At 41.6% G+C, this 20,478-nt stretch overlaps 1 protein-coding gene across 2 annotated transcripts in view; it reads right to left on the minus strand.

The window, feature by feature from the left end:
* Positions 1-20,478, minus strand: part of CACNG8 (calcium voltage-gated channel auxiliary subunit gamma 8) — a 659,572-nt gene that overhangs the window by 96,853 nt on the left and 542,241 nt on the right. The gene's annotated exons all lie outside the window — the stretch shown is intronic.

Raw genomic sequence — 20,478 nt, forward strand, 5'->3', positions numbered from 1 at the left:
AATGCAGTACCATGTGTTCATGCATTTACATGCAGTCAGGCTTAGAGACAAGCATGCGAGTCTGGTAGCCTGGGGGAGACCCAGACAGATGGCATACTTGCAGCCTGGACTGGCAAGGTGGTTACTTCAGGAAGGGAGCTACCCTGTAATAGTGAGACTGAAGATAAGCCACAGCTGCTTGTGGGTAATGATGTTACCTTGGACAGAGTGACTGCAAGGGCAGATGTGAGTAGTAGTACCCAGGCTGACAGTGATGCACCACTGTCAGAGGATACCAGACTTCCTGTGGAAGGGGAGCTGGGAAGGGTTACAAAGAGAGAGCTGTAACAGGCTCAGCTCTCAGACCCTATATTACAAGGCCTGAGAGAGGTAGCTAGTGAGGCACCTAATTCTCAAGGGAAGGGTGGTCTGTATGCAGGGACAGAGGATTACTGTACAGAGAGTGGACCCCTGAGGAAGGGCTAGAGGGTCAGACAGCACAGTAGTTGGTTGTGTCCAGAGTCTATTGTCTGGCACTTCTAGCCATAGCCCACGATATTCCCTTTGTAGGTGATATAGGTATAAAACTTACAAAGAGATGTATTATGCAGAACTCTTAATGGCTTGGGACTTCCAGAGATATAACAGGGTACTACAGGACCTGTGAGTACTGCTAAAAAATATGCAAGGCAGGAGACAAGGTGAAAGCTCTTTGCCTGTGACTGAGGAGCTATTTCAGAGGGTAGCTATGGATATTGTGGAGCCTCTGAGTACCCCAAGTCCCACAGGGAAAAAGTATATTCTAGTGGTAGTAGATTATGCTATCAGATACCCTGAGGCAGTGTTTCTGTCCTCAATAAATGTAGAAAAGGTGGCAAATGCTTTGTTAGAGATTTTCAGCAGGGTAGGATTCCCAAAAGAAATACTGACTGACAGTGATGCCAATTTAATGTCAGACCTGCTGGCTTATCTGTGAAAGTACTGTGGGGTGAAGCACCTAAAGACAACTCCCTACCATCCCCAGACTAATTGCCTTGTTGAGAAGTTAAACTCAACACTCAAGTCCATACTACGGCCATTTGCAGACCAGTTTAAGAGGGAGTGGGACAAATACTTGCTCCATCTGTTGGTTGCTTACAGAGTGATTCTCCAAGAATCCACAGGTTTTTCACCTTTTGACTTGTTGTATAGGCATAGAGTGAGGGGACCTCTAGATTTAATACAAGATGAGTGGGAAGGTGAGTGTGAATCCCACAAGGAGTCTGTTGTGGCATGTGTCCTAAACCTCAGGACAAGGATCAGTGAACTCATGGGATTGGCCCAAGAGAACCTGGCAGAAGCCAAACAACAGAAAAAGGTCTGGTATGACAGGAATGCTTGAGATAGAGAGTATGCTGGAGGGCAGCAGGTAATGGGTATCATTCCTGTCAGACACAACAAGCTGCTGGCAGCTTCGGAGGGACCCTACAAGGTGGTAAGGAAGGTCATTCATGTTTACTACATGGTAGAATTGCTAGGCAAGAAGCAGGGGCACAAATTGTACCATGTTGACCTGATGAAAGCTTAGCATGATAGGAAGGCCCTTGTGAGTACTTGCAGTGGATTGCAGGAGGAGTGTGAGGGAGATCTGATGACTGATCTCCTCAGACAGCCTCAGACTGGCACATCAGTGGAAGGGTTAGCAATGTCCCAGCAGCTCTCTGCTACCCAGGTTCTAGAAATCTGAGGAGTGCTACAGGAGTTTGGTGAGATATTCACTGAGAAAACATGGTGCACCCACCTGCTCCAGCACCATGTGGATACAGGACCCCAAAGGCCTATTAGGCAGGCCCCTTATAGGGGTCTGAGAGAGTTAAACAGACTCTGAGGGAGATACATGAATGTGGGAACTAGGCACAATTCAGGAGTCGAGCAGTCCCTGGGCCTCCCCAGTGGTACTGGTACCAAAGATGGATGGCAGCACCAAGTTCTATGTGGAATACAGGAAATTAAATAGTCACACAGAATCAGATGCTTACTAGGACAGAGGAAGCCCTAGAGCAGCTGGGTGGGGCTAAGTATTTTACCACCACTGATCTTACCAATGGTTACTGGCAGGTGCCCTTGACTCCTAGTATGCTAGAGAGAGAGGTCAGTCTTGACTCCTTTCAGCTTGTATGAGTTCACAAAGATGCCCTTTGGGATGAAAAATGCCCCAGTGACTTTCCAGAGGCTGGTAGATAATATCCTAGAAGGAGCAGGAGATTTTGCCCTTGTTTACCTAGATGATATTGCCATCTACAGCCATTCCTAGCAAGAGCACCTTCAGCATGTCAAGGAGGTGCTGGGCAGACTATAGAGGGCAGAGTTGACAATTAAGCCCAGCAAATGTCAGGTGGATATGGCAGAGGTCTCCTACTTGGGACATAGAGTGGGGAGTGGTAAGATCAGGCCAGAACCTGCCAAAGTGGAAGCCATTCAGGCATGGCCTGCGCCTATTACCAAAAAGCAGGTGAGGACATTGTTAGGGACTGCAGGGTACTACAGAAAGTTTGTCCTAGGTTATAGCTCCCCTCACAGACCTGACAAGGAAAAACAGGCCAGATAAGGTAGTGTGGACCCCAGTATGTGAACAGACATTCCAGAAGCTTAAAGGAGCTTTGGGAGGACTCCCCTGAGTTAGCCAGTCCAGATTACAGCAAAGAATTTGTTGTGTGGGCTGTACTTAGCCAGGTATTTTTTCAGAGGGAGAAGAGCACTCGGTTATTTATCTCAGTCATAGGCTCCAACCCAGGGAGGAGTGCTATGCAGCTGTAGAAAATGAATGTCTAGCCATAGTGTGGACACAGCAAAAACTTTAGCCTTATCTGTATGGAAGAACATTCACTGTAGTTAAAGACTACAATCCCCTAACATGTTTACACTGAGCCAGCCAGCAAAATGCCAAGTTACAACGGTGGAGCCTAGGGTTGCAAGCATGTGGCATAACAGTACAGCACCGGAGTGGGGTTAGCAATTCTCATGTGAATGAGCCCTCAATACAGGAAATGAGTTAAGGTATTCCCAGATATGCTCAACCCTCTCAAGCAATGTTTCTCAAGGGTCACTTGAAAAACTAGCTTGAATTTTGGGGGTGGAGAATAATTAATATATGACACCTCTGCACTGACCCAGTTATCAAACAGCCTCAATCCTCACCACTAGCATCAGTGAGATACATGCACATTGGGAGGATGACAACTACACACACAGTAAATTACATTTTTTTTAAGAGCACACAGAGATAACAGTCAGTCTGGGGATGGTTTCTCCCTCTTTCTCCAGATACCCAGTAAGACAGGTTAAGATATCAGCCGAGTGGTCAAGCCAAAACCTCCAGTACCCTCTCTGTCCAATCAGTGCTTTGTGTCCCTGCCCAAGTAGCTGACACACACACACACACACACACACACACACACACACACACACACACACACACACACACACACACACACACACACACACACACACACACACACACACACACATATACACACACACACTTTGAGATTTGATTTATATACAAACACACAGATACTCATGGGGAAGGCTGGCACAGGTTTACTAGCAATAACCCCTTCTGCCCAGACTATAATGTAGTACCAGCTGCCACCGACCACTCTTACTTATCAGCTAGTATAAGGTCCTTCCCAAAGGGTGACCAGTACTACTGTGTAATGTTACTATTATCCAAATGGTTAAGTGTGACCAACAGCAATGATATTTAAGAGTGACCTGTACAGTGTCATCAAATACATGTGCAAGTACACTAAGAGCCTAAATATCTCTAAACAAACTAGCCACAATTAAAAGGTTTAAATATATTTAATAATAAATAATAAAAGCACAAGATGATACTCAATAACTCAACACAGTGACAACAGAGTTCAGAGTCACAGGAAATGTTTTAAAACAACATTGCAGACAGTCTCACATAAATACAGAAAACATCTAAACTAATCTTGCTATATTTCTATCTATCTCTAAGAGAACTCACTGTAATCTAGTACTTACTATTAGCAAGGCAGAAGTGCTGGTGACAGGATGTTTCTAGATCCAAGAAAAGATACAAAATGCACAAACTTTCTCTGAGAGATAATTCTTAAATTAATAATACAATTTTCTGCTGGGTTAGCTGGATGACATCACTATTTGACACTTCTGATTTCAGTTCCCAAGCTAACAGAGACTTACAATTTAGCACATATGTGTTAAAAATACTTATCTTTTAGAAGCTTGCCTTGAACTGGAAGTCATAATACAGTTACACACTTTTACCTTTAAAACCTGTAATTATTTCTGTTCCCAGACAATAGAAATAATTTCTAGCTGCAGACATTCTGTCTCCAAGCTGAGATAAACACCATCATAAACAATTAACTTATTTTCTAAAAGTTTGCAAGTTAACTCTGTTCTTTTCCAGTACAGTACACTGTGGTTACATTTTTGAAGCTCAGCAGATAACATACAGTTTAACATAACATATAGTTTTCTTACATTTGTAAGACAAGCATACAAACAATATTACTATTCACAAATGACATAGAATTATTTACACAATTCTAGCTAGCTGGGCTGGCAGCCTTCACAACCTGGTCTATAGGTCATCATCTGAGCCAGCAATAATGGACCTACTGCACATTCTGTAGTCAAGTGGTATCACAAATACCCAGTCTAAAGACCTTAACTCTTCTACAACATAAACAGAATAGTTTAGAGGGGCATGTTCATATCTCAGAGGATACCACTACTCTAGAACAGACTCCCTATTCATGTAAAACAATGCTCATCTCTGCTTCTTTTCAAACATAACTTACATCAATAGATGAGAATAAGAAAATTTACCCCAGAATTTCTCTTTGCTACCATTGGGTAGAGGTACATTCTAAATGCCATATACTGCATCAGGGTTTTCTTTCAATTATCAATGGCATGACCCCCCAAAGCATTCATAAATGAGAAGTCTAGGAGTAAAAATCAATGTAAAAGTACTTTGGACATCTAATCAGTTAACATTTCTAGCTTTAAAATTGCCCTTCAGGTCAGTTAGCATAGTATTCTTCTATGAATCTTTGAACATATAAAAAGGGAAGACACTTTCATAATATCCAGTCTTCTTGTATTGCAACAGTAATAATACTAATAATAGTAATAATAGTGATAACAACTAATTTAAGTTCTGGAAAGAAGCTGATTATCTTACAACCACTTATTTCTGAAAACTTGCAAAAGATTTAAAAATAATCACAAGTTTAGGCAATCTCTGACTACTGCTTCAAAGAATCACCCTTTCCCAAGCATCTCATTATGTAGAGATAATTTAGAATTCCTCCAAAAAATCCAAAGTAGCTGCTAAGGAAACCATAATATAGAAAAAAAATTCTCATAGTTTCATAGTATAGTACTAGGCTATCTGCCCTGGGGCATTTGTAAGCCTAGCCATAGTGATGTGGCTTTTGCCACCCCATGAAATGGTACAAAAAATGTACAGAATAAATTTAGAATGCTGTGCCTCTGTCTAGTAGTGACACAATGAAGGTCCCCTTATATAATAGAATTAGTTTACTGTGCCCCTGTCTAGCAGTGACACAGATGTGACCCCTGGGGTAAACTTACGATCTCCCATCCACTCATCAAGATTTTTCTTGAAGAGAGTCAGTGAGGGGCTCTGCCTAATACGAACTGGGATCTTGTTCCAAAGCATGGGAAGCCTCTGGGTTATGAATCTATCCCTCCAGCATATCCTATTCATACTTGTGCTGAGGTTTAAGTTTTTAGCTCTCATGGTCCTGATGGATTTGGATTTTTTGAGGTGGAGCATGTCCATCAGATCCTGATTGGACATGGCCTTGTACATCAGGCAGAGATTACCTCTGAGCAGGCGGTATGCTACAGAATAGAGCTGAAGTTTCTTTAGTCTGGCAGAATAAGACATATGTTGGAGACCCTTGATCCTCTTGGTGAGGTACTTTTGTGGTCTCTCCAGCTGTTGCAAATGCCGGGTGAGGTACATACCAAATGGGGCATTGTACTCAACCATGGGTCTGATGAAGGAGGAGTATAGGGGTACAATGACATCATTGGATCTGGATGTGAATCCCTTCATGATGAGGTGTGCAAGGTAGAATGTTTTTCTAACCACTTTGGCAACGTGGGTGTCAAATGAGAGGTTGCTGTCGACTTGGGTCCCTAGGTCTCTGATTACTTTTTCTGTACTCAGTGGGTTGCTGTCTATGTGATAATTTCTGGGCACTTTGTTTTTCCCAAAGGGGATGACTATACATTTTTTGGCATTTAGTTTAAGGCCGTGACTCCGGCACCAGTTGTCCATTTCTGTGAGGCCTTTTTGTAGGATGTATGTGTCCGCTGGTGTACCGACTATGGAGCCTAGTTTGCAGTCATCTGTGAACTTTGTCAGCCACAGCCCTCCCCTGTTTGCTTTAACATCTGAGAAATAAATGCCAAACAAGAGGGGTCCCAGGACAGATCCCTGTGGGACACCACTTGTGACTGGCTTTGAGTCTGACATTGCTCCAGCGATTTTAACTTTATGGGTTCTGTCCTTTAGCCAGTTTGCAACCCATCTAGTGACATAAGGGTTTACGTTTAAGCTGTTGAGCTTATCTATGATGCCTGAGTGGGGTATTGTGTCGAAGGCCTTAGCCAAGTCCAGGTAGGCTGTATGGACTGCTTTGCCCTCATCAATGGCTCTAGTGACTGTTTTGAAAAATTCAACCAGGTTCAAAAGGCAGGATCTGCCCTTTACAAAGCCGAACTGGGTGGGGTCAAGTGTCTGTAGGTCCCCTATGTCTCTGTTTATGAGTTCCATAATGATTCTTTCTATAGCTTTGCAGACCAGGCTGGTTAAGCTTATGGGGCGGTAGTTTCCAGGGTCTGTAGAGGCACCCCCTTTGTGGAGTGGGACCACTGTTGCTGTACGCCAGTGTTCAGGTACATATCCCGAAGTAAGGCTAAGGTTAAATAGCATTTTTATGTGTGGGTTTAGCTCCTCTTGGAGTTCACGTAACACGCAACCTGGGATACTGTCAGGTCCCACTGATGCTGTGTTTTTAGCTTTGTTTAGGGCAGTTCTCACTTGGACATCTGAGATGACAGGGAGATTACATTCAGCTGGGATAAGTATTTCTTCTTTTAGGGGTGAGGGAGGGGAGAAATTTGCACTAAACCTGTCAGCCAGAATGTTGGCAATAGCTGTGGGTTCAGTGTATTTTTTGTTGTTGCGAACCAACTCTGAGCATATCTGAGGGTTTCCGCCCAAGTTTCTAACATAGCTGAAGAAGGCTGTGTGGATATCTTTAGTGTCCTTAGCGATTTTTCTCTCAAAGTTGGCCTTGGATGTTTTTATGAGAGAACGTAGTTTTCTGCTAATGTTGATCAGAGATGTCTTCCCTTCATGGGATTTTGCTCTGATGTGCAGTAGCTTCCTTCTTTTGTTATACAATTTGTTAATGGCTGAGGTCCACCAGACAGGATGCTTGCCTTTGGTGGAGAGGGACTTGGATTTATTTGGGATTGCATGATCCATGCATTCTTGGAGATGTCCATAGAAAGCATTTGTGAAGGATTTGGCATTGTGGGATGTGGTATCCACTGGCACAGTGGGCTTAAAGGATACCATCTCAGTCTTAAGAAGAGTGAAGTCTGCTTTTGAGAAGTTTTTCACTGTGGTCTTTTGTGCTGGGGGTGCAGGTGGGATATGTATATCCAGGGTGATTAGTTTGTGGTCAGATCTCACTAGTGAGGGGTATACTTCCAGTGTGGAGCATTTTGTCCCCATGTTTGTGATGATCAGGTCTAGTATATTATCTCCCCTAGTGGGAGAGGTGACTAGTTGTTCCAGTGCATTTGAATTTATGAATTCCAGGAACCTTTGGGCTAGGGTATTAGGGCTAGAATAATGTACCCAATCTATGTTTGGGTAGTTGAAGTCTCCCAGTATGATGGTATTTTGTGATACATTCATATCCTCCAATGTCTTCAGGAAGGCTGACTGGGGTTCTTGAGATTGGGAGGGTGGTCTGTAACATGCTACCAGTTGTATAACAGTTTTGCCTATGGTTAGTTGCACCTGTATGGTCTCTGATGCTTCATGTGTTGCTACTAACCTGGAGGTGTGGAAGTCCTTGATGAATATGGACACTCCCCCTCCTTTTGTGATTCACCCGGGTTTTGGGGCCGAAACGCATGATACGAGGTATAGCCTGGTAGTGCTGGGGTGCTCTCAGGAGCCTTGAACCAGGTTTCAGTTACTGCATAGACGTCGATGTTCTCCATGCTGAGGAGTGCATCAAGTGCCTGCATCTTGAGATTTAGACTTCTGGCGTTGAGCAGCATTACCCTTAGTTTTTTTTCCATTTTTGTTTTCTAAGGAGGTGGATTTGTCTTTTGAGCCTTGCCTAAAACAGGCACTATGGGGGTGGCAAGAGCCTTAGCCAATATCCGGAAGCCCAGTGGTGACAGGTGTAAGCCATCCCTTGCGAAGCAGCGTGGCTTGTCCAACATGTCATCCTAGGCAGACAGACATTGGATCCCCTTAGAATGACACCAGTACTTGAGCCAGTTATTAAAGTTGATCATCTTTTCTTTGTATTGTGGTATCATCCTTGGTGAGGGCAAGATGCTGCTCAGGGTCAAGGTCATACCAGCCTGGGCTACATAATCGGAGAGCTCCTCTATGTCTCTTTTCATGTAGTCCAGGGAGGTACGTCTCAGGTCATTCACACCAGCATGGACAATGATGGAGTCATATTTGTACTTGCTTTGGAGTGACTTGAGTGTGTGTGTTATGTGGCAGATCCTAGCTCCCGATAGACAGCTCACAGTCACCCTCTCCTTGTTCAGCCTGGTCAGCGGGACATCAGTGTGTCTGACTATAGAGTCACATATTACTAGTGTATCAGGCATGGTGTTTGGCCTTAAGGGCTGTGATTGGTTGACACACTGATTTATTGAAGTATGTGTTGCATGTGTTTTGTTTTGAGGTGGTGGATTTTTGGATGTCTGATTTGGGAGCCTCTGTTGTTTTGGTAAGTTTTTTATTAGAGCCTCCGAGTATGTCTTTGTGTTTTTATGTGTTTGGTTTGCAGTTGCGGTAGGTCTATGTGGGACTGGGATTGTTGTCTGTGTGGTTACCATCTCCTCCTGTCTGGTCATGCCAGCCCTGAGTTGAGAGAGTTCAGCCTCCAGTTTGGCTATATAGTTGCATCTCTCACATGTATTTGTGTTTGTTGGGAGGAGGAGAGGGTTGTCTGTGTACGAGACAATTGTATCATTGTCTCAAGATACCCAGATTGACCAGCTGAACTGGAGAGGACGCCAGTAATCTACCACTCGACATGCTAGAACAGTATAAGGGAGTGCTGTACCTTTAAGGGAAGTGGATATTCATAGGGGTGTTAAGTAGATGTAGTGCTTTACTTAGTACGAGAGTGCTTACTTAGTAGAGAAGTATTGAGAACAAGTGCTAGGCTTATAATATAGTGAGTAGTCTGATTATCCTAAGAGTAGAGCTTCCTTAAGGGAAAATTTGAAGAGCAGACCTGGCGGAGCCAGAAGAAGTTTAACCTTGTTTAACCGGCACTGCGCTATGCGCACAACCGCGCAAAGCCATGCAAACGCGGATTTTAAACAGTGAACTACAAAAGAGCTAGAAATGGTCCAGAACAACCAATTACTAAAGCTTCTTGTGCTGAGGTCACTTCCTATAGGGACAGGTAGGCTGCTCAAGGCTCCCCACTCCCACTGGTGAGCAAAGAAACTTCCTTCTATCCAAGTAAGGTAATGGACAACATAGGAACTACACCACAGCCCAGAATACAGCAATGCCTGTAAACTGGTCTAAACTAGTCGAGGAGAGGCGGGAAAACAAGGATTATTTTTTTGTTTTTTTGATAGAAACACACAGAAAATGCAGAAGCAGTGATAAATCAATTACACAGGCTAGCACACTTTAGTGGGCATCCTCAACAGTTAAATTAAACAAACAAACAAACTATCGATCAGATTCGACTAAAATGTATCTTTAAGTGCAGATTTTAAAATAATGCAGCGAACAGTTAAAAAACAGTTCAAGCTAGTTCAGGGTAAGCTACAGAAGCTATTCCAAGTGAAAAAAAGCACAGATACTTAAATCCAAAAAGTAGTCGTTTTTCTGAGTTCCCTGTAGCTAGGACCACTCTGCAGGACCACGAGGAGCTTGTCTGAGCAGTATAGTCAGAAAAAAATGCCCAGTGGCGGATTTTAAACAGTGAACTACAAAAGAGCTAGAAATGGTCCAAAACAACCAATTACTACAGCTTCTTGTGCTGAGGTCACTTCCTACAGGGACAGGTAGGCTGCTCAAGGCTCCCCACTCCCACTGGTGAGGAAAGAAACTTCCTTCTATCCAAGTAAGGTAATGGACAACACAGGAACTACACCACAGCCCAGAATACAGCAATGCCTGTAAACTGGTCTAAACTAGTCGAGGAGAGGTGGGAAAACAAGGATTATTTTTTGTTATTTTGATAGAAACACACAGAAAATGCAGAAGCAGTGATAAATCAATTACACAGGCTAGCACACTTTAGTGGGCATCCTCAACAGTTAAATTAAACAAACTAACAAACTATCGATCAAATTCGTCTAAAATGTATCTTTAAGTGCAGATTTTAAAATAATGCAGCAAACAGTTAAAAAACAGTTCAAGCTAGTTCAGGGTAAGCTACAGAAGCTATTCCAAGTGAAAAAAAAGCAAAGATACTTAAATCCAGAAAGTAGTCGCTTTTCTGAGTTCCCTGTAGCTAGGACCACTCTGCAGGACCATGAGGAGCTTGTCTGAGCAGTATAGCCAGAAAAAAACGCCCAGCGGCGGATTTTAAACAGTGAACTACAAAAGAGCTAGAAATGGTCCAAAACAACGAATTACTACAGCTTCTTGTGCTGAGGTCACTTCCTACAGGGACAGGTAGGCTGCTCAAGGCTCCCCACTCCCAATGGTGAGCAAAGAAACTTCCTTCTATCCAAGTAAGGTAATGGACAACACAGGAACTACACCACATCCCAGAATACAGCAATGCCTGTAAACTGGTCTAAACTAGTCGAGGAGAGGCGGGAAAACAAGGATTATTTTTTTGTTTTTTTGATAGAAACACACAGAAAATGCAGAAACAGTGATAAATCAGTTACACAGGCTAGCCCACTTTAGTGGGCAGCCTCAACATTTAAATTAAACAAACAAACAAACTTTCGATCAAATTCGACTAAAATGTAACTTTAAGTGCAGATTTTAAAATAATGCAGCAAAAAGTTAAAAAGCAGTTCAAGCTAGTTCATTTCTATTCAAACAAAAATAAATTCTAAATATTAAGTCAAGAGGAAGACAGAATCTACAATATTATCTTCTTGACTCAGGAAATGAGATGACCAAAACTTGGAGTTAAAAAAAGAGAGTTCAGCAACAATAACTCTGAAATCCAGGATATAATGAAGGGGATTCAGAATCTCATGGTACCAGAGTAGCAGCCCACACAAAATAAATAAACGTTGACCATGAGATTCCACTGGGACTTCTTCATATGCAGAGTTTTACTATCCCATGTATGATGTCTACAGAGGCTTGGTGAGATAAGGACAATGCTTTTGCAACCAATGAATCTTTCTATAAATAGGGGTTATTAAACTTCCATAGACTGACTCAAAGGGCATATTTTTTCACTGAACTGACTTCACTTCAACTAGAATTGATTTATCAACATTCTTCCCTTTTTACTTGTGGTAGGTTAGACTGGGAGATTGGCTCAAGGTCTGTAGTTTAAGGAATTGGGAATCATTGTGAGTAATCACCATTTTTTAGTAGGCCATAACACTGTACTTTTATAAGGAGGAAGCTGTAGGAATGTATACACACTACAAAAAGGAAAATATTTTCTTCTACTTACCATTTTTTTGCAGAAATCAAATACAGCCAAACACAAGGGAAATTAATGGGACACCTGAAATGTCTTACTGTGCATATCTGGATTCTTAGATAAAGTTTAGAAAATGTGATTAAACTATATATATATATATATATATATATATATATATATATATATATATATATATATATATATACGGATTCGTATCAATTCACTGAAAGACCATTTCACTGACACCCATTAACATGAGACCAAATTACCTAAATTTCATTTCACTGAAAGTTCATTTCACCTAAAACTCATTTCACTGATGAGTAGTACTCTAAGGCAAGTCAAAGGTATATGTCCTTTTTCCCACTGTAGTGACATCCTGGTTTTAGTATATGCAGTTGGGGGGGGGGGGGCTGGTTTTCTGTTGTCTCATTTTGTTTTGCATTATTTAGTAAAATCCAACTAGGTGTGGGGCTATGCCCCCATCCCCCCTATCTATATATAGTAACACCAGGATCGCACTACAGTGGGGAAAAGGACATATACCTTTGACTTGCCTTAGAGTACTACTTGTCAGTGAAATGAGTTTTAGGTGAAATGAACTTTAGGTGATTTGGTCTCAGTGAAATGGGTGTCAGTGAAATGGTCATTCACTGAAGTAATACAAATATATATACATATATATATATATATATATATATATATATATATATATATATATATATATATATACATACACATACATATACACACACCAGCAGGTGTAGCAGTTCATGACATGGTCCTCAGATTGTATGCATTCTGCAAAAAGATGTGTAAATAAGTCTAATGCTTAGAAAATTTTTATACTTTGAATAAGTAATATATGCTGAAAACAGGCCCTTCCTGTTTAATATGGGAGATTTTTTTCTATGCTACTAGTGAAAATTTTCATTCCATTATTATGGCAGTAAAAGAGGTGAAAGAAATAAGTCCAATTTAATGCCAATTGGGGGAGGAGCTTGGGGGACATAGTATACAAATTTTAAGCATCTGAAGGTAAAGGTTGAGATTTAGAAGGAATATAAATATGCATATTGTTTAAGAAAATACAGAAAAAGGATTTTTTCAAACTACCAATGAATTTGCTAGATCCAGCAATAAAATACAGTCCCTTGCCAGTACAGCTTTTTTCATTGTTGGGAAGTTGAAGTTAGAACATCCTGAAGGAACTGCTGTGATTTTCTTTGTGTTAGACAATCTATATAAATATACCTGATTACCTCCTGTAGGACCCAATGCTGCAATTACTTTGGTGAAAAAATGACAAAGTTTAGTTAGTCTTGGCTTATCTTGAAGAAGATTTAAACAACTTGCAAGTAGAAATTATGAGATAAGGGGGGCCTACATCCCCCACTGCTAACTTGAACTAGTGCTGGAACTACTGACAAATTCTTCCAAATCAACATTAACCCATACATCATTCACTGGATGGAAACTGGCAGTTGGAGAGAACCCATACCATTAAAGCTGAGGATATTTTGTCTAAACTGGAAAATATCACTAATGCTGTCCCACAGAGCTCTGCCTCTTTCATATAAATTTCAGTGACATAAACACAAGTTTCAGGGGACTATATCTAAACAAGTGTGCTGATGACTACAAAACTAGGGTTGGTTATCAAATCCCAATCTAAGAAAATTCTTCAGAAAGGGATGGACCAAAAAAGACTTGGTGTAGTGATCATGTGCTTACCCTGAACAGTAAAAAATGCAGCATAGTTTTCTTTGGTCAATCTAGCATCACTACCGCTTAGCATATAGGTTCATAGGTTCATAGGAGTTACAAAGCTAACAACCCTAAAGCCCTTACAGGCCTAGCCATATTTATCCTGAGTTGCCCCAATAGTTGGTGGTTAGGTGAGTGATGTTCACAAAGATAATGATCTACGGTAGTTAATACCGACTTTCTCTGTCCAGGAGGGACATGGGCACCACCCCAGGAGTGAATTTGCAGTCACACATCCATTTATCTAAGTTGTGTTTAAAGAAGGTCAGGAAAGGGCTTCTGTTTCACATGACTTGAAGGCTTGTTCCAGAGAAGTGGCAGTCTCTGGGAGATGTATCTATCTCTCCAGCATGACTTGTTCATGTCAGAGGCTAAGTTAATATCCCAGGAGCAAGTGACCCTCCTGCAGTTTGATTTATGAATGTGTAGCATTTCCATCAGGGCTGGATCAGAGACTGCCCTATAAGCCAGGCACAGGTCACCCCTTAGCAACCTGTAGGAGACAAACTCCAGTGACAGAGCTTTCAGCCTTTCTGCGTAAGACTTGTTTTCTACACCCTGTAATTTCTTTGTAAGAAACCTCTGTGGTCTCTCCAGTTGTTGCAGGTTTCTGGTGAGGTACATCCAAAAGGCAGCATTGTACTCAATTAAAAGTCTGATGAGGGCCTTGTATAATGGAATTATAACATCCTTAGGTCTAAATGTGATGCTATTACTTATAAGATGTGCCACATAGAGGGATTTCCTTACTATTGCAGATATATGGTGGTCAAAGTTCAGATTGTTATCAACCCGTGTACCCAGATCACATACCACTGGGTCTACCCTTTGGGTAAGGGGTGCTGTCTATAATGTAATTAGCAGGAAAGTCAGCTTTTTAAAAGGGGCGCAGTCATTGAGGACTAGGGTATGTATGTTGATAATGTACCCTCCTTTGATCACAAAGTCCCAGCAATGGTGAGAAAATCCTTCTATCTTGCATAACTTATCCTTCAAGGTCCAAAGAAGATATAGTGCCACTTTATTAATCCATTATTATGCCTGTCATTGAATATGATGCACCCTTCAGGTCCCTGTAGGTTTAGGAATGGAGAGCAGAGTTTGATATTTAGGGAATTGTGGCATTTAGGATTAGGGAGTTGAAGTGTAGGTTTAGGTAATGATTGGGGACACTAGGATTAGCAAGTGGAGAGTGGTGTTTTAGGTTTAAGTAGCCACAAAGAACCTAGGGAAAGTGGAATTTTAGGTTTAGGAAGTGATTGGCAACTTTAGGTTAGGGGAGGGGTTTGCAGTATTTGGTTTAGAGATTTATTGCGCTTAGGGAAACTATGGTTTAGGGAGTGGTAGGAGCGTTATATAAGTAGGGTCAGGGAGTGTAGATTTGGGTTATGTTTGGGAATGGTTGGGAGTTTTATGGTTAATGTTATGGCTCTGGTATGGCTATACAGTTCAATAGGGTCAGATGGAGGGAGCAACAGATAATTTAAGTAGAACGGAGCTGGTGGACGGTACAGCACCTGCCATTTAGAGCAGCTGAGGATGTGTGTAATGAGGTAGTAGCAGAAATGCAGTTATAGTAGACTCTCTATGAACCTATGAGAGCTTGTGACAATTACAGCCATTTGACATGTACCTAAAACACAGCAAGAAACTGGTTAACAAAAGTATTGCCCCAATCCATTTATGAAGCTTGCTGTTGACAGAACTGACACTTACTTGAAAGTGGTCATGACTCTAAGATTACTGTGTTCAATTCCTGACAATTATGCAAGTAAAGAATTGACTTTAACAAAAATTGCCATATGAAGCTACTTGGGAAACTAATTGCCGACAGGAAAAACAAACATTAGATGAAAGCAATCACTGCTCTTAAACAGGTGTTTACACTTCATAAAGTCTCTATAGGTTTGTAAGTGAAATTTGCTGATACAATTATTATTATTTGAAAGCCACCAGGGCTATGAAACAGCTGCATGCTCTTTCTTGAAATCAAGCGAGCAACTCAGAGACTTTAACAAGGACTTGAATAGGGTTGTTTGTGAAAGGAAGCTAATTGCTGAACAACTTGGTATTTACTTGAAAAAATAAGTCATTGCCCTGAAACAGTTGTGTACCCCATTTGAAAATCATGCAACTAAGAGATTGCTCAGCAAATACTGTTAAAAAAGACTATTGTCTGGTTCTGCTTGGAAAAGTGTTTAGTAAGGAAAACTGTTACAAAACGAGCTTGACAATAACTCTCTTCTAGCTCAAAAGATTACAGCTCAAAACCAGCTGTCAAATCAAGCAAAAGCACATACTAATAGTATGTGTTGAAATGCATCTGTTTAGGAAAACACCAAAGGTATTCCACATTGACATATTTTCATAGTAAGATTTATTTACTGTCTGTGTATTCTGGCACTAGATATTTTAACAGTTACTGGTGTTACCCTAATTATCTAGTTGCACCCCAAAGTTTCCCACAGACATGTAGATGCCTGTATTTTTCAAGATGTAGACGTATTGCATTTACCAGAAATTGTTATTATTTCCCATTTTATTATTTTAAATTGAGCATGCTGTATGTGCTTCCAGATTTCAAGGAAACTATTATGCTCAGAAAAAGAAAGGCTTCAGCACGGCCACTAAACCAAAACTGCCTGGGGATTAATATTGCTGAGGAATTTAGAAACAAATATGCTCTTCCTGGCATGCAGATAAGTTATATTTAAAGACCAGCATTTACAATAGTTTGATATTTAAGTACAGCAATTGATGTGTATTGCAGTATTAAATGTCCTTTCCTTTCCACTAAGTAGATAGCACTGCAGTCGTGTGTGTGTGTGTGTGTGTGTGTGTGTGTGTGTGTGTGTGTGTGTGTGTGTGTGTGTGTGTGTGTGTGTCAACAGGCAACCTCTTTTCTATGAAAATAAAGCAGTATGTTGACATCCAAGGTATCGCTCATGTCATGAACCCTTAAATGACCATATCATTAAATCAGATTCTGTCAGTGAGTTATACAAGCCCTTCTACAAACATCTATAAAAGATGGCATGTTAATAAATGAATGGTACCAAAAACTGTGTGGTTTCTAGAATGTTTAGTCTTTCAAAGATCATCCTAGAAATGGTTCAAATGCCTAATATCTCAATATTAAAAACAAAACTAAACCAAGTTATAAACTCATTTCCTGGGAGATAATGCTACCATTGCAACTGAGTTAAACATGGAGATGTTTTAGATCCTCTGGACAGAAATAACTATAGACTTAACATAAATACTTAATGATATTAAAACTACAGTAACCAAATCTACCACCTCCTCTACATCACATGCCACAATAAACCTCTAAACAGGCAAACTGTAGTGCAAAGAAAAGAATGCTACAACTATTTTGTTATTAAACAGTGACACTGAAATATATGCCAAAATCTTAGGTAAAATATTGCAACTGTGTTATCTATAGTTATAATAGGTCAGCAAGAAGCAGTCATTATTAAAGGGCTTTCAAGACAAAATCATGATAGAGCTGTACTTATCTTGATGTAGGAAGTTTATTTATCACATCTGCCTAAAGCAGAGCTTTTTCTAGGTATTGAAAAAGTGTTTGATACTGTTAAGTGACCGTACTTATACGTTCATAGGTAGGTATTAGGCTATCAGCCCTAGGGCCTATATAAGCCTAGCCAAAACAGTTCTCTTGCTTTCACCACCCAAGAAAGTTATGTTCCTGTGTCCATGTCTAGCAGAGCCACAGACATGATCCCCGGGGTGAGTTTCCTATTTCCCATCCAATTGTTGAGATTTTTATTAAAGAGGGTTAAAGAGGAGCTTTGCTGGACATGAATGCGTAGTCTGTTCCAGAGCATAGGAAGTCTCTGGGACAGGAATCTATCCCTCCAGCATGTTCTGTTTATTGTGGTGGCAAGATTTAGGTCCCTGAAGTGTGTGGCTCAGAAGGAATTGGGATTTCTTTAAGTGTAGCATGTCCAACAGATCTGGGTTTGACATGGCTTTGTATGCTAGGCAGAGGTCGCCTCTGAGTAGTCGATAAGCAATGGAGTAGAGCTGGAGTTTTTTTAGACAGTCTGAATATAGCATCTGTTTGAGGCTGATAATCCTTTTAGTGAGGTATTTCTCTGGCCTTCTAGTTGTTGTTGTAGATGTCTTGTGAGGTACATGCCAAATGGGGCATTGTACTCTATAATGGGTCTGATCAGCGATGAGTAGAGAGGAACAATGACCTCTTTTTTTCTGGAGGTGAACCCCTTTGTGATGAGGTGTGCCACATAGAAGGATTTACTGACTACTGTGGTGATGTGATTATCAATGGAGAGACTACTGTCCACCTGTGTCCCAAGGTCTCTTATCACCACTTTCAGTGTTTAGTAGGTTACCACCTATGTGGTAGTTCATGGGTACAGTGTTTTTCCCAAAGGGGGTGACAATGCACATTTTGGCATTGACCTTGAGGCCATGACTTTGACACCAAGCATCAGTCTCAGTGAGGCCTCTTTGTAGAATGTCCACATCATTAGGCGATTCTATTATGGCACCTAGTTTGCAGTCATCTTTGAATTTCATTAGCAAAAGACCTGCTGTATTAGCCTGGACTTCTGAGAAGTAGATGCCAAACAGGAGAGGACCCCGGACTGAACCCTGTGATACTCCACTTGTCACTGGTCTGAAGTTGGATTTGGAGTCGGCTACTTTCACTGTGTGGGTTCTGTCAGTAAGCCATTTGGCCACCCATCTGGCAACATAGGGATTTATGCCCAGTCTAGTGAGTTTATGTATAATTCCAGAGTGAGGGATGGTGTCAAAACCTTGGCGAGGTCAAGATAGGCTGTGTGCAGCACAATACCCTCGTCCATGGCTCTGGTGACTACTTCAAAAAAGTCAATCAGGTTTAAGAGACATGACCTACCTTTTACAAACCCAAACTGAGTGGGGTCTAGAGTTTGGAGGTTACTTATGTCCATGTTTATAAGCTCAAAGATGATATGTTCCATGGCCTTGCAGACCAGGCTCGTCAGACTAATTGGGCTGTAGTTCCTGGGGTCCGTGGTGGCACCCCCTTTTTGGAGTGGGATATCCGTCGCTATTTGCCATTCAGTAGGCACAAAGCCTAGAGTGAGGCTATGAATGAACATGGTACTTAGGTGGGGTGCCATTTCATTCTGTAGTTCCTGCAAAACGCAGCCTGGGATATTGTCAGGTCCTATGGATGCTGTGTTTTTGGCTTTGGAGAATGCGGTCTTTACTTGTGCAGCCATGATTATATGGGCTTTGCATTCTTCCGGTATAGTGATGGGCCCTTTGGTGGGTGGGGGTGTGTGAAGTTTGCACTGAAACTATATGCCAGGATGTTGGCAATATCAGTTGGTTCTGTATATATAGTGCCATTGTGTTGTAGTTCAGAACAGATCCGAGTGTCCCATTGAGATTCTTGACATAGCTGTAGAATGCTTTGTGGTTGTCTTTAGAATCAGTGGCGATTTTATTTTCGTAACTAGCTTTGGAGGATTTTATGAGGGATCTCAGCTTCTTACTGAGGCTGACCAGGGAGTTCCTGCAATCAGGGGATTTTACTCTTTTTTTGCAACAGCTTCTTGTTTCTGTTGTAGAGTTTGTTTATGGCAGGGGACCACCAGATCGGCTTCCTTTTTTTGGAGGATAGCGTCTTGGTTCTGTTGGGGATGGCACGATCCATGTACTCCTGTATGTGCTTACACAGTGCATTTGTTCTGTCTGTATGGGTGTTGTGAAACTTGCCATGCCTGTCTTAAGAAGCATGAAGTTGGCTTTGGAGAAGTTTTTACAGTGGTTTTCTTAATGGGGTGAGGGATATTGATGTCTAGGGTGATTAGCATGTGTTCATATCTGACCAGCGAGGAGCTGACCTCTGGCATGGAACATCAGTTGCCCATATTGGTACTGACCAGGTCCAGGATATTGCCGCCCCTGGTGGGAGCATGGACAAGCTGATCCAGGGCATTGGAATTTATGAATTCAAGAAAGCATTGAGCAAATGCATAAGTAATTTTCCCAGTTGATGGTGGGGTAGTTAAAATCTACCATTATTAGTGTATTGGGTGATACCTTAATATTACCCAGTATATCAAGAAATGAGGAGTGAACATCCTGGGGCATGGTGGGGGATCTGTAACAAGCTACAACCTGAACTGCAGTCTTGCCCAGTGTTAGTTGCACTTAGATAATTTTGGTGTCTGGAGGTGTGGATATCCTTAATGAATATGGACACAACTCCTCCTTTAGTGTTTTGGTCCAGGTTAGGTGGCTGAAATGTGTGGTATGAGTTATAGCCTGGTAATGCAGGGGTCTCTCTGGAGCCTTGAACCAGGTCTCCATCACTGCACTGATGTCAATCTTGTCCATTTTAAGGAGTGCCTCGAGTGAGTGCATTTTGAGGTTTAGACTTCTAGCACTGAGTAACATTACCGTCAGATTTTGCTTACTTATACCTGCTACGATGGTGAGTTTGTCATTTGAGCCTTGCCTAAAAAAGGCACTATAGGGGTGGCAAGAGCCTTAGCCAGTATCCGGAATCCCATCTCTGGCAAAGCATCATGGTCTGTCGATCATGTCATCCCAAGCAGACACTGAATCCCTTTAGAATGACACCAGAAGCTTAGCCAATTGTTGAAGTCAATCACTTTGTCCTTTATTGTGGTATAATTCTGGGTGATGGCAGGATGCTACTCAGAGTTAGGGTCATACCTGCCTGGGCTACATGATCCGAGAGCTCATCCATGTCTATTTTCATGTTGCCCAGGGAGGTACATCTCAGGTCATTCACACC

This window comes from Protopterus annectens, chromosome 1.part1, assembly GCF_019279795.1.
Source record: "Protopterus annectens isolate FY-2018-M chromosome 1.part1, PAN1.0, whole genome shotgun sequence".
NCBI lineage: Eukaryota > Metazoa > Chordata > Ceratodontiformes > Protopteridae > Protopterus > Protopterus annectens.